Source organism: Athene cunicularia (assembly GCF_003259725.1).
Source record: "Athene cunicularia isolate RWA chromosome 2 unlocalized genomic scaffold, athCun1 chr2_part2, whole genome shotgun sequence".
Classification (NCBI taxonomy): domain Eukaryota; kingdom Metazoa; phylum Chordata; class Aves; order Strigiformes; family Strigidae; genus Athene; species Athene cunicularia.
This window is the reverse complement of record NW_020799096.1, coordinates 6648372-6663697: the sequence shown is the minus strand read 5'-3', so window position 1 is coordinate 6663697 and position 15326 is coordinate 6648372.

The window sequence follows — 15326 nt, the reverse complement described above, 5'->3', positions numbered from 1 at the left end:
CCCCCCCCCCCTTACTGCCAACACCGAGCATTAACCACAGCTTCTGGAGGTAGATGATACTTTTCAGGTGTCCCATCACCATGCTAAAAGAGTGCTAAGGAGCATAAAGATAATCAATTTTCCATGGAATCTGGGTAACTCAGAACTCTTTCGAGAATTTAAGTTCTACACAGAGTTTTGAAATGCCATTATTCAGTTTTGCCTGATGGACAAGTTGTGTTTTTAAGCAAACATGCTATGTGTGCAACTTTAAGCAATCATTTGCAATATAGATTTTACTTAAAGCATGAAGCTTAATAGCACAGGAAGAGCTAATCCCAAAGTTAATTAAAAGTGCATACATTAACATTATAAGATATGAGATATACATAAAATTTTACAATGGATTGATTATTTTTAAAATATTTATATTACAGTGTTATATACAGTTATATGCAGTAAAACATACAATATTATTTACTAGAAAAAAAAAAAAGGAATCCCAGCTTTTTAATTCAGCGAATGCCTTTTAAAGTAAACAATAAAATAAAAAATCAGTTCTATTCATGGAGAAACATCTGAAAAAAATTCATTTTAATCTTTAAATATTATATTCCAGAGCCATTTTTATTCCTGTGTATACATTCATATTGAAGGAAACCAGTAGAATTATAGCTTCAAACTTTTAAGACTTCTTCACAGGTTAGTTTTCTTTATATTCTAGAAATAACTGGCCTCTGGGTCACTGGTTTTGGATGAACTTCCACTTTATTTACACAGCCGTTCTTAAATTTGGTTTTCTATTTCAGTGATGGAACAAAACTTTCTTATTGTTTGCAGGAGTTCAGCAGATGCTTCAAACCAGAAATATTGGCTTAGCTGGCAACCAATCTGACCTGTGGCTTAGGTACCAGAGAATGTATTGCCTCCGCTCCAGGCCTCTTTGGTCACAAACTGCATACTGTGCAATATTCTTGTTGTTCCTTGGGGGGGATTGTTTATTTTTATTTTTGCAAATCAAATATAAACCAGGTGGTGAAAGACTAAATATCTAAACTATAGTCAGGAAGTGGTTAGAAACAAAGCAACAGTAGCCCGTTGCTTCTCAACTGGATGACCTGATCAGGGAACCTGGTCCCACTGTCTGTGTATATCTAAGCGACAAAGCTCTGTCTTTAGTTTAGTAATACCACCTTCTGCAGAGCAGCTTCCCGGAATGGCTTTAGGTCTTGAGGCTTTAGTAAAAAATGACGTAGATGTGGATGTAACTGTGCTCCTGGTATTGTTCTTGGTTTGTTGATGAACATGGTAAAATGATATTTTTCTGAAATTTTATGTTTACACTATGAATTCTGCCACCTCAGCTCAGTCAGCGTCCCACAGCTCCGTTTCAGCCTGTATTACTCTGTTGCTGTGTGCCATTTAATCTTGCAAACCTGGCTAAAGGTTTCACTGCCAGCCAGAGTCTTTGGTCAGTGTCCTCCATCAGAGGTGACAGAGAACCACACCTGGTTCAGAACCAGCATAAAACTGTGGTCTTCCCTTTCCCTCTTACACTGCTGATGCAGCTTGGTGCAACTGTATTCCCATACTACTTGTTTTCCTACCTCATGTGCTCAAATGGCATTTTTAGGACGCTGAACAAATGTCCAGTGTGTCTTCATCTCTCTATACACTATTCCTTCACCATTTCTTCTTTACTGATAAAGTATGTGCCTTTAACAAGAAGCTTATTCCACCACGGTTACTATGTTACAATGCTAAAGTTGAAGGCTTCTGGGGAAATATGTCCACCAGCACCTTCTGCTGAAGAAAACATCAGTGTCTTAATCAGTAGGGACCCTTCTGGTATAAAGCTTCAATACACAGAGTATGAGTTTTTAGTTTGTAAAATGCAGATTCAGTTTGCCAGGACCCTACACATCTCCACTATACTCTTCCAGTGGCTGACACACAGCACAGGACTTAACTCCTATTCCATACTTATGGCCAGAGAAGGAAATTTGTTTTTAAAACATGTATTGTTATTTTATAAAGAAAATTATCTGGCAGTAGAATGGCTTATTAAAGCAAAGCTTTTTGCATAAATCAAGTCATCTAGCTTTCAAACATACTTTGAAAAAAAAGAGAGAAAAGTCCACCAGACTATTACATATCCTGTGGAGAAAAATCTGCTGAAACTGCAAATGCACAGTGTAGTGTGTGTCATTTCTGTCTCCTTCGTCCCATAAGCACTCCCTGACAAATGGGGAAGCTACCCGTGTTAGGCATAGTTTGCTTGGATATGTGCTTTACCTAGACTTAATCCTGCTAGTACTGGCAGATTGAACTCACTATTCAAGCAATGACAAATCCAGTAGACAATGTGTGTTATATTCAAGATCATTATCTCATACTTTGTATGACACTAGACATGAGATTAAGTGCTCTGTAATGTGCGTATTACAGCTATTTTTTTACTTCCTCTTGTATTTTGTTTGATGTAAAGCAGAGATGAACAAAAACAGATAATGATTTTAGAGCCGATGAATTGCACATGTACATGGCTGGAAGCAGAAGCAAGAAAAATTTGGACTTAGAAATAAAGGACAAATTTTGGGCAAAGAGGAAACTTCCTTACAGATGTGATTCATTCTTCACTTAAAGTTTTTACATCAAAAAGCTCAACTTGAAGTTAAGGTCTTGTTGAGTAAATTATTGTGTGAAAGTCTATGTTCTGTAGTATTCTAGGTATCCAACTAGATGGTTGTATTGAGAACATCATAATCTAAGCCCTTCTGTTCTTTAAAATCTCTGAACAGTGAAGGCTGCTGGCATATGTTTTCATGTTACCATGCTGTGTTTTGTTCAGTGGTGTGACTTAGTGGGGAGCACATTTCTACGGGTTGCTCAGTAATACCCAGTATTCCTTTAAAATAGTCAAATTCTGCTCAGTTTAGCTCCAGCAGGTGTTTTGTAGGTTCCTAATGGAGAGTTTCCCTGGCACAGAGGTACTCTGTTTGGTGTGCGTGTGCCAGACACATAACCACATCTTCCTTTTCCCACTGATCCATTAAAGAGTCGCTTTGGTGGTGCACTTTAGGGTTGTGTGGTACCAGCTGAAAGAATCCCCCATCGTTCTTAGACTGGTGAGGATGAGGCCCTTCATTCAGTGCTTCATCTAGAACTATTTGGGGAAAAAAACAAAACAAAACAAAACAAAACCAACAAAAACAAACAACTGACCTGTTTTTGCAAACCCTTACTGTGAAGTGTTTGCTCCAATGGATTCCCGTTCTCCCACCAGTTTCCTAGAAATTCTCTCTGTGCCTTGAGAGAGGCCCAAGGCCAGAAAGGTGTGAAGGGGGTTACAGATCTCCCTGTTGCCTCTCATGAGGCCAGCAGAGCTGTGCGTAGAGCATGCAGTGGAGACTCCAGCGCTGGCACTGAGTTTGGACGTGCGCATGGATGTATCTGCTGGGGTCCTACCGGCATGGGGGTCACGCCTGTGTGGGGCAGAGCTTGTGTTAATGACTCCCATGCTCTGGTCCACAGAAACTCGGGGCTAAAATCAGGCATCTCCACTTAAAGGGCATTTTCTTTATCTCTTCAAATATCTGTTCAGTACCATCTTTTTATATAATATTTACAGTCAGAAAGGCATTTCTAGAGGTATTGAATTCAACCTGCTTTTTAGTTTATTTTTGCTTTTTAACGTGACATTTTATAAAGCTAACTGGTGGTATAAATCATAGGGTTATTTTTTAAATTTAATACAAGACTCTCACTTAGAAGCGTTCCCTTACAGACTATTTTCCTGGTAGAGTATATAAATAAATTTCAGGGTGTGGACTTTTGATTTTGAGTGGGTTTTGATTCTCCAAAATTTCTCATCTAAAGCTACTCTTATCTAGGAAAATCAACAACACTTCTTTTTCCCCCCCTATGGTGAATTAGTTTATGTAAAGGTTTTCGCACAACTTCAATGAATATCTCTGTGACGCAAATGGATTGCAGGAAGCCAAGCTGAAAATGCATCTATTTTTGTTTGATGTGAAGCAATTTGATATATTGAAATGGGACATTTGGATTGGCTGAACTGGAATGTCTCAAAATGATAATTTCAAAATGTCCAGTTATGTCCAGTTACTTTGTATCTAGCAAAAATGCCTTTCATTTTTGAAAACTTAAGTAACCATGATGGTTGTCTCTTGGTCTTCTCTCCCCACCCTTGTTGAACGGTCATGGCCAGTTTCTGATGCATTTTAGAAAGAGATAAACATCTCAAAAATACATATAATTTCATACAAATTTCATAGAAGTTGTCAGATGGGTGTTAAGGAAAGGCTGAGATTATTAGAGGGAAGGCTCAGACAGGGATTTCACAGTTACTTGTTGTGTTTGATGTGTTCTTGAGTAAGTACACCTTTACCTCAAAGCCTGCCTAATTTATGGCTCTTGCTCAGGAGGAAATTAGTAGATGTGATGGGTAGCTGAGGGTACTGTGAGGTAAAATGAGAGGGGACATAGGTGGATTTAACTGGGCTGAGTGTGGGAGATGGAGTAATGTAAATCTGACAGAAATCAGGAATAGGATTCAGGATAGGAAATGAGACTGTGATTTCTATTGTTCTTCATAACTGCAACTTGTTTTGTGGTGACACTGACAATCTGAAATAGTGAAAAGTTTAATTCTTTGATATATTTCCATGTTTTGATATATCTGAGAATGAAAACCTATAGCAAATACCAACACTTTCCATAAAGCAAGCATTCCACTTCCAGAACTGAGTTGCAATCACAGACTTTTCACAGTTTAGATTGTATGTATCCATCCAGTACATGTACTGACAATCAGACTTAATTCTGATTTCATTGTTCTGGTCTCTTGGCACTTCAAAGTTATATGCAAATCTCAGAAGAACTGCCTTTGCAAATTTGGGTGACAGTTCCACTCCTTGGCAATCAGATTTCAAAGAAAAAAGCTGTTCTTACTGTCACTCCTCATTTTACTGTTTGATACTAGTCACGGACCAAATAAAAAAGATTATTATAAAAATGGATAATGTGAGGAGGGAAGAATGAAAGACACCAGAAAGTTACCTGATTTACTTAATACTTCCAACTGTTTCAAGTTGATTTATAGCCTTTATTTTATCTCAACAAGTTCAGCTATCGGCAGATTTACTGTGTAAACCCCTTCTTTATCTTTTTCATTTTCCTTTCTCACTGTTGCAATTCAACATAATGAGATGTGTTACCCTTTCATCTTCTTACTTCTAAGTTAGCAGAAAAAGAATGTGGTAAAAGTTTTGTTAGCAACTTGATAATCTTTAATGAGTGTAAAGGATGATGCCGTCTACTGTTTACAGTTTTAAAGAAAATGGTCTAAGGAGCATCTTCCAGCTATCAGATCAAATATAAATAATAGTGACAGTGCAGAATTTGACAGAGTGAATGTATGTATGTACGCAGTTACCTAATTATAAACAATCATGTGGCTATATTTACGTAAAGGTAATACTCTTTTTAAGTTTAAATCTCAGGTATATTATCCTTTATGATTTCACCAGTAATATAAGAAGTCAGAAAGAGTGCTGACTTTAGAAAGTTTTAATTTCTTTTTTTCTTACAGATGTCAGTTTGTAATGTAGAAATTGTACAAGTACAGAACAGTTCACTAGGAAAATGAGCTTAGTGTTCTTAGTTTAGTCCAAGTTGGACAACACATTATTTGGCACAATTGAGTAGCCTAGCTTTAAGAGAAGTACAAGACTGAATAAGCATAGAGGTTTTATTATTTGAGTGAGTGAACTGTATGCTTAGAACGATGAGAAACGTTTGTGCGGCATCCCACCTGATTTCAATTGCACTGCTTTTATAAGCATTGGATTTACAGTAAAAAAGTCTCATAGAGAAATGCTGTTCTTTCATATTGTGTATAGATAAAAGGCTGCATACTTCTGCCTTTCACGTGCTGTATTTGTATAGTCAAAAAAAGTTGTGTGAGTTTTATAGAAACATTAATTAAAATATTACTGTGTACATTAAATAGTCAGATAACATCTTGTCAAAAAACAAATGTGGGATATTTTATGTTCAATAGATAAATCATTTTGTTATGTTGTATATTGCTCTTGTGCCTTGCCTGTTGAAAAAAACCTTACTTTTAAGAGGAAATGCCCTTTGTCCAATCTTAATGGCTGCTTGGTAAAATGTTGATTTCTGTTGGGGTGTAAGTCTTAAATTATGCGTTCAGTTCCTGTGATTTCTAATGTGAAGAAGGATTAAATCAACATGCTAAGAAAGAAGTCATTCTAGTCCATGGAAAGTGTTATTTCTGTTGAAAGAAAATGACAGAATAGACTGCCAGTGGTGGGCTTCCCATTCTTCAGAAAGAGGCTCAGTTACCAGTTGGAAAGTACTAGCTGGAAGATTTATTGAAAGCATGATGGAAATCCTCAGTCTGATATGTCTTGTACTCTGCTTAGAGATGTTGAGCATGGGGACCTTTAATTTTCAGACTATGATTGCAATAAAAGGATGGGATTATTAAATGATGGTCTTGCAGTTGACTCATGGGTTGAAGAGGAGCTATTAAATTTCCTTTCAAGAGAGAAATAAAAGAGACTGTGTTCTGTATGCGGTTCTGTCTTGGACCTAAAGATACAATGCACAGGGCATTATAGATGGCTTTAACCTGAGCTGAGGTTAAATAAATAAACAAACTGTGAAGTTAAGTGCAGTTACCAATACCCAGTCAAACAAAAAATAAGGCTGCCTTTTTCATGTAGTCTTGAGCCTTCTCAGAGGTGCCAGAGGAGGAACTTCAGTATTAAGGGTGTTGAAAATAGCTAGTAAAGCAGAAGCCAATGCTAATAAACAGTTCTGGAAGTACTGTGAGTGGTTTGAGCATAGTCTGGATTATTGTTATTATTGTGTTAAATCACAGCAATCACATAGCCAAGGATTGCTTTGAATGATTAAGTGGAACGGCCATCAATGAAAAACCTTCAGGCTGTATTGCAGACATTGGGATGGGTGTGGTCGTGGTCAGGTCTCCGAAACATTACTTTGGATGCTGTTGCAGATACAGAGAAGGGTGTTATATGATATTTTCAGAATCTGGCAGATTTTAGTTTGGCTTGGATATTTTTTATGTACCTTGGCAGATATGCATAACCCTGCAGCCATACAGCAATCTGCATTAATGGCTGAAGTAACACCTACTGGTGAGGCAGAGTCAATCAGCAACAGTCTGCAACTGACTCATGACTTCAGTTGACTCATAATCCGACTGATCTTTGTGGAACACTTTTTTGTTCCCTCCCTGAAGCCCAGTGTCAGTTCCTGTCATGATTTGAATACCCATTGATTAAGAAAGTAGATGATGTGCTTTGTGGACAAATGAGCACATGCCTTTAAGGAAGATATGATAGAGCCTTGTATTGTTTCCATCAGCTAATTAAATTAATTAAATTATTTATTCACATTTACAAAAGTTTCCACTCAAAGATCTAGATAGATTGCACTAATCACAGAATCATAGAACCATAGAATCATTTAGGTTGAAAAGATCTTTAAGATCATCGAGTCTAACCAAAGAGCTCGGTGTGTCAAAAGAACTTGGTGTGTCACTGAGTCCAATCTAGAGCTCAGTGTGTCAAAATGACACAGAAAGATCTCTCAAAGATAAGTGTTTTATTTCAAACTGTATTCAGACTTTATCATCCTACTTGATATATATCTGTCCTAGAGGAGCCTGGAAAAACAGTGAGGCTTGAAACGTGCCAGATCTGTGTATTGTCATGGAAAGGTGGCATCATATGCCAGATAAAGGGATTTCTATTTCAGATTTAAGAGAAAGAATAAAAGAAGATAATATTTTGATCCTGGAATTTGGAAGGTAAAGAAGTATTAGAAGCATTTCTAGGAAGTCATTCAAAACAGTCTTGGCTGGAATGGGAAGTGGTGTTGCAGCATCTCTGAAGATAGGTATCTCAATACGATCCAGTTTAGTTTGACAAACATTAAGTCATTTAACTTGTCATCCCAGGCATAATGTGTGATAGATAAGAGAACAGCTCATTCTTTTTTAAATCTGTAGCTAGTTAAAATGACTAGCCATCCTTTTCCAAGCTACTGCACTGGGACTCGGTCTCGTAACGTGTATGGAATCCTTCAGGCAAGTACTATTTCTGACAGCACAATTTGAATTCTCCTGCGGGGGTGGAGAAGATCTGGCCATCTTAAGTGTGAGCCAGCATACTGTTCCACCATGCTTAAAGGCATTGCCTGTCTTGAGCTACTTGGTAGTTCTTACTGCAGCCCATTAAATGAGATGCTAATACCTGGACCTATTTTAAAAGTGCTTCTGTTTTACTGCCTTCCAAAGGGCATGAGAAAAGGGTAGATGCTACTTTAAATAGTGTATTTCAAACCTCATTACAAGTTGTTGTTGTTGTTCATATGTTTCCTTTTTTTCATGTTCATCATTGTAGTTTAAATGAATACTGGTAAAACGACAATTTGATCCTCTACTTTTCATCTTCACACACCATCGAATGAGAGGTTTTCACACTTTCACATTTATGTAATTCTGCGGGCTCATTTCCTGCAGATGATCGTATCTTAGCACCTTTAGCTGAAAATACTGTAAGATGATGTTTATTTTCTTGTTTAATGTGATTTCATGGGCTGCAGACCATGACTTCATGGATGACAGATTGGAAAACACTTTCACCATTCCAAGTAAGGGTTAAAAGCAAAAATTATCTATATCTTAACTCACAGCTCCTTTCAAAACATTTTGCATGTGATGTATATTGCCTTTCTTCCAACAAAACCCCTGATTACAGCAACAAGACCTCTAAACTGCAAATGCACTGGGAGAGAAACAATAACATCCATCTTGTTGCAAGATCCTAGCAGAAGCATACAACTGGCAGTCACAGTGGGACTATGTCTACATTTTGATAAATCTCCATCTACTGTATTTAGATTTCACTTTTTCTGCAACAGAATGTCTCTCAATAACATATCTCTCCTTACATTTTTTCCCAAACCATCACCTTGAGAGGCTTCAGTGGAGCTTTTGGAGCTCTATGTGAACTTTGATGTGAGGCTCTCCTGCAGTGAGAGATCAGAAATGCCATGTGTAAAAGCAGAGACTCCTTTGAGAATGCTTTGGAGACAGAAAAGCATCTGTTTCATAAGAAAGTTTTAAACAAAATCGTATTGAGTTAAATGTAATATATGATTTAGGTATTTCCTTGAGTGATGTCACCAGATTCTTTTTAGGCTTAAAACCTCCCACAAAAACCCATACCAACATTACTTGCAAGTCACATGCACAGTAAAATGCAAATGATTTTTAAAAAGAACCCAACTCATTTTATTTTTGTTACTAAATGAGCCTTGTTCATTAGCATTTTATATTTCGTTCAGAACATGAATGTAGATTTTTTTTTTTAATTTTATTTTCTGTTTCACCACAGTTCTTTTATGCCAGAGCTACAGAGGTGATTAGCAAAATCAAGGAAGGAGAGAGGAAAAGTTAAAAATTATGGACAAAACGACTTCCATGTTTGTCCTGGTTTCAGCTGAGATAGAGCTAATTGGGTTTTTTTCCTTCCTTCTTAGTAGCTAGAATAGTTCTGTGGTTTGGATTCATGATGAGATTTGATACGTGAAGAATGTTGATAATTTACTGATCTTTTTAGTTGTTGCTAAGGCATCAGGGACTTTTCAGCTTCTCATGTCCTGCTTGTGTGCAGGTACACAAGAAGCTGAGGGGGAGCAAAGCCAAAACAACAGACCCAATTTGGCCAATGGAATATTCCGTATCACCTAACGTCATGTTCAGTATATAGATAAGGGTTAATCAGGAAGCTCCACTTGGGGTTTTGGGACAGTGGTTTCAGGATTCATTCTTCTCTGGGATCACTAGTCGGGAACGGGCTGGGCACTAGTCACTAAGTGGTGAGCACTCACATTGTGCATTACTAATTTTTATTTTCTATTATTATTTTAATTTTATTTTATTTCAGTTATTCAATTGTTTTTATCTCAACTGATGAGTCTCCTTACCCTTACCCCTCCAACTCCCTCCCCCCTTCCCCTGGGGTGGGAGAGGGTGAGTAAGGAGCTGCCTGCATGGTGTTTGGCAGCCAGATGGATTTAAACCAAAAGATCTCCTCCTCCCTGTATTTCCGTGTGTATTTTATGGAAATTACCTTATTAGATCTTTTGTGGGTTTTTTTTTTTTCTGATTTAGCATGTTTGTCTTTCTTAGCTTTGTTCAGGCAATTACCTTATTAGTCAATGAGGAAATAATCATAACATTACATAACTACCAGAATGAAATTATCGCTCTTCCTAGCATGGTTAGTGTCCAGCGCAACGAGAAGCCTGTGACCTAGGACTGTTAGTTGCGTTGCACTGTAATTAAACCAACCCATTTATGTGATGTGAATTTATTTTGAGCACAGTCCTTGTAGAAAACAGTAATTTCAACATAACCTGCGTTTGTTGTGGGAATCCCATAGCAGTGACGTTTCCTGAAAATTCGTGATACTGAATTGGCTGTCTATAAAAGCTGAACATGTTTTCCCTAAAGTCACAGCAGAAAATTATGAAAGCTATATTGTTCTCCTGCGGTCTGACCATACTTAGTTTTTATTGCTTCCTGAGCCCATGAGAATATCTGTAATACATTTAAAACTATTACTTTCGTCTTTCCAAGCTTTAGATGCAGGTACGTTGGCTTCTACTGCTCTTTATGGAGGTGCTAAAAGGCTTAGTCCTGTAAAGTGTTGCCCTCCTCCTGGTTCTGCTGATTTTGGTGTGAGGTTGGAAGGCCCAGAAATTTCTAGTCATTATTCAGAAACGCACAGATTTGAGCCTTAAGGAATCTTTAATTGGATCATCAAATCTGAGTAGCTTTGCAATTTTTCTTGTGAGTACTGATATTGCCATCATAGATACTATGGCCAAGGTAAGCCTCGAAATATCCAGGGGTGTAGCAGGGGGTAACTCCATTTCCATCTGTATGAGACAGGACTGGTACCAGTGGAAATAAGGAGAAGTGTTGCATTACAGGTCTTTGTTATTGTGACATATTAGGACAGTTTAGAATATATATCAGAAAAAAAAATACTCTTTGCTATTACATTACCCTTCTACCTCCCAGAAATCATCCTTTGCATTTGCAAAGATAAGATTTTAGCAGGGGGGGATGGGACCCCCCCAAAAAAAACCCGGATAAAACAAAACAGATGCAGATTTTTGGTGAGCAAGAGAAAGGAGTTAATGTCCATTTAGAAGAAATTTCATCTGTTACTTTAATACAGGCTCTTTTAATTTTGTTCTTGTGCTTTTAAGCCAATGCTGAGACTTATCAAAAGATTGCATTTGGAAAAAACCTCTTAAAGCATTTTTCTTATATACTGTAGCTTAAAAGGAATGTGTGAAATTCAAGATTGGAAAGTATTACACAGAAGTATTCTTTTCCTTTGTTTTTTTTTTTAAACACATTTTTCCTCAAACCTGCCTCTCTACCAATGTCTTTTTCCCACAAGACTCCAAAGGAAAAATGACATCAAATGGTAAAATCCTGTTGTATGTTATTTCCAGAAGAATCCATGGAAATCTTGAATATGATTTTATCATTTGCACTGTAATGTTCCACTGTTAAAAGGAGCAACATACTGAAGAGTATTCAGTTGCTGAATACTTGATGGTAAGCAAAAGCTGATGTTTCTGTGAATATTACAAAATACTTAGGAATTTGTAGCACCTCAGATCTGTTGTATGATAATAGGAGTTAGAAATGGAAAACTCTTGTTATATCAGATTGACCATCTCCTTGACACCACCAGGTTGTTGTCTTCATTGTACTACTAATTGGGAAATGTCATAAGCCATGTGGCTGCCACCACTTTCCTTGGGAACTAATGGCATTCCCATGGCATTAAAGCAACCTTGAATATTCCTTTCCTTGACTTCATCTTCTTGATCCTCTTTTATATCTCTTCATTGCACTAAACAATCCCTAATGTTGCTTTGCCTTTAGCTATTTTATTTCTCTCCCTCTCCTCTTTTCTGTTTTCAAAACAAAAAAAAATAATCACACAATTATTTAGGCTGTTCCTTTTGGAATTTCTTCTCTTTTGTTGTGTCTTCCTGGTACTGAGAAGCCATGGGCTTATGTGCACCATAGGCTATAAAGAAAATGTTGGAAATACTGGAGACACTGATGTTTAGGTAAGAAGGAACTAAGTTTTTTTTGTGGCTGTACAAGTTAAACTTGCACAAGAACAGCAGCACAGGCCCTAAATGCAAGTCTGTATCAGACTCATTATTCATAGAATTTCATAGAATTTTTGCCCCCTAAACACCTAATTCTATGGTTTTTTTCTATGTTTTACTGAAGCTGGTGTTAGATAAAACTGCATATTGTATGTACGTGCATGTACATGTATATCCAAAGTGGGATATACTTTGCATGTACGTACTGTAGCTAAATTTGTTGAAAGTTTCTTTCTGACAATTATATCATGCAGATTAAAAGAATAACTGCATTATTTTTGACTTAAGATACAGGTATACACTAACAAGAGTAGTGCTCTGTGAATAACTGGGGGGTTTTAATTTTCTGACTTGAAGCAAAAAAAAAAAAAAAAGAAAATTTGTTATTTTGGGGCAACCTTCAATGATTGATTCAGGTTTTTAATTTTCTTCTTAAATAAATTATTTCACTTAGACTCTGCATCTGCTTTTTTTTTTTTTTTAAAAAAAAAAGTTATATTCAAGGAAGTTTATTTGCAATACTTCAGTGTGAAATGAAAATTCAAACTATTTTGAAAATATTTTTTCAAAATGAAATTTGCTATAACTATTTACTTTTTTAGCCGAATTGATCTGACATATTATGCAGAAATTTGACCAATGGTTTGTTTGACCTGCATTTGCAATTTTGTAAGGAAGATCATCTCAGCTGAAAAGTTTGCTCAGTATTAGCTAAAGTTACCTAGGTAGATGAGGAATGTTTGAAGTTATACTAACGGGGAGGTTGTAGGTCTTCAGATGTCAATTATGAGCTGCAGCCAACCTATAGGAGTAGAAACCGACTGTACTATATATCTCCTATCCGTGAAGGATCTTAGATCTTCCTGCAGGCAGACACTGGGTGGCTGTCTCCAGGAGTAGGATTCGCTGCCATTCATATGAAAATGGTGGAAAATCTTGCCCTAAAGCTAACCTACCCCTGGAGTTTTGCCTATCTGTCATGGTGATCGCTTGTCTGGGAAGATAAAGGATTTGTTAACAGTCAGCTGGCTGCTCTGTCTGTCTGGGAAGGCAACAAAACAGCACAACGAATCAAGCAGGCAAAAAACTGATTACTATGGCATTACTTCTCCCCAGGAAAAAGCAGAGTTACATCTGGGCAAAAAAGACCCTGTTTTTAATATGTTATAACCTGTCTAATCTCAGTGTACATGGTCCAAGTATTTTTATTTTTTTTTCCTGACATCAAATTATTAAAGAGCCAACATTTCTGAAAAGCTTAATAGGATTTTGGGCTGCCCTGAATGGGAAGATATAAGCATGATGAAGAATAAATTGAAACATTGACATATGTGTAGCCATAATTAGTAAATTTTAGATTTCTATTGTGCGTATTTGCTTTAGAAGCTACTTAATTAATTTACCGCCCTAACAAAGGCTGATGGCTAATTAGAAAGTAGGGAGGTTTGGCCACTGAAAAACAAACTCATTTTTAGGGATTTACTTCCTGGCAAGAAATAACCTCTTCCAGCTGAAATATGTCATTTGTGACTTCTCCTGATCATCTCTAAATGAAAACAACCATTTCTCAAAAAATTTGTAAGCTTTCCTAGAAAAATGTCCGGGATTTGATAGGTAGGTATCTGCAGAAAATAGGCATTTTTCATCCAAAATTTTGGCTTCATTGAAATTAAACTTCCCACAGTAACGATCAATTACTTCATTTCAGATAGGTAACTGCTTTTTAAGCAGCTTGACTTCCTGCAAGCATATTCAATTTGCTCTGTTATAATTTTTGGATTTTTTTCTTTTGGTTGCTGAATGGAGCTTAAGATACCATTACTAGAGTGCTGCTTACAGATCTCTTCATCGCTTCAAACTAACCAGCATCCCTTTCATTTTGGTTTTCTTTCCTTGATATCCATAAATGTAAGCTAGATTTGGTGCTTTGGCAGCTCCTTGTTTCTTACAGAACGTGTTCATTCCAGCAGTGTGTATGGGGATGTGTGTGTGTATATATACGTGTGTGTGCGACCAGAGTCATTAGAAGAATCAGCTGTGTGCCTTGGGAATTTTTGGTCATGTCACTGGATGTTTAAACTGATGTTCAAATTTGGTAACTTTATATTAGAAACAGTTTACATGTCTTACGCATTTTCCAAATGTGTAGCAGAAGACAGACCTAAAGAAAGCATAGAAACTTTGCAACATGCTAAATGTATGTCTCTGAACTCTATCATTTACAGCTCGAGTACTTGATAATCCCAGGAACTGTGAACTGGTGCACATCTCCTTCCCTTACCCAAAACAGATGGGCAGTAATTCAATGTACTTGTTCATTCCTTGGACCCACTGGTGGCAGCTCTAATACTTTTTAGGTGTTGGGGTTCTCAGCAGAAAATTTTGCACTAGGGATGCTTATGGGTACTTGTGTGTGTGTGCACAGCATAAAATGTAATAAAGGTTGAAGACAACAGTATTATACAAAACAAGCCCAGCATAAGTTGTTAACTCTCAGGATAAAATTAAATGATTGGAATATTTAATTGCTGTGCTTTGGAAAAGAGAGAAACAAAACAAAACAAATTGCCTTGGAAGGGACATTGTAACTTTTCCTAACATGTCCCATCTCACAGTTGGCCTGAATTGCCACAAGCCCATGTCTGCAGAGTCTCCACTGAGGGCTACTGCTTAGGGGCATGGATGTACAAGAACTTGTAAGGTATTTAAAAGGTAATTTTTAAAAAAAAAAAAAAGTGGACACTTGGTAAATTTTACGTTTGTCATTGTGATCTCCTTGTTACCTCCTTTGTGTTACACTTCTATCACATGTCCCTATTAAGTCAGAATTGAGGAAGATTTTTAGCAAGGTTTTATAAGTTTTGTGGGAATAGAACCTGCTATCCCTAAGGTAAGAGCTGCCCCTTCTACCCCTGCTATGTTGTGGCAGTTTAGAAACTCAGCTATTGATAGCTTCATATAGGTTGGACTTGTCATGTTAGTTGCAGTTAGTAGGGGGTATATTTAAGAGTGAGTGATGGAAACTGTTGTTTCATATTGTCCATCCTGTGATGTATATG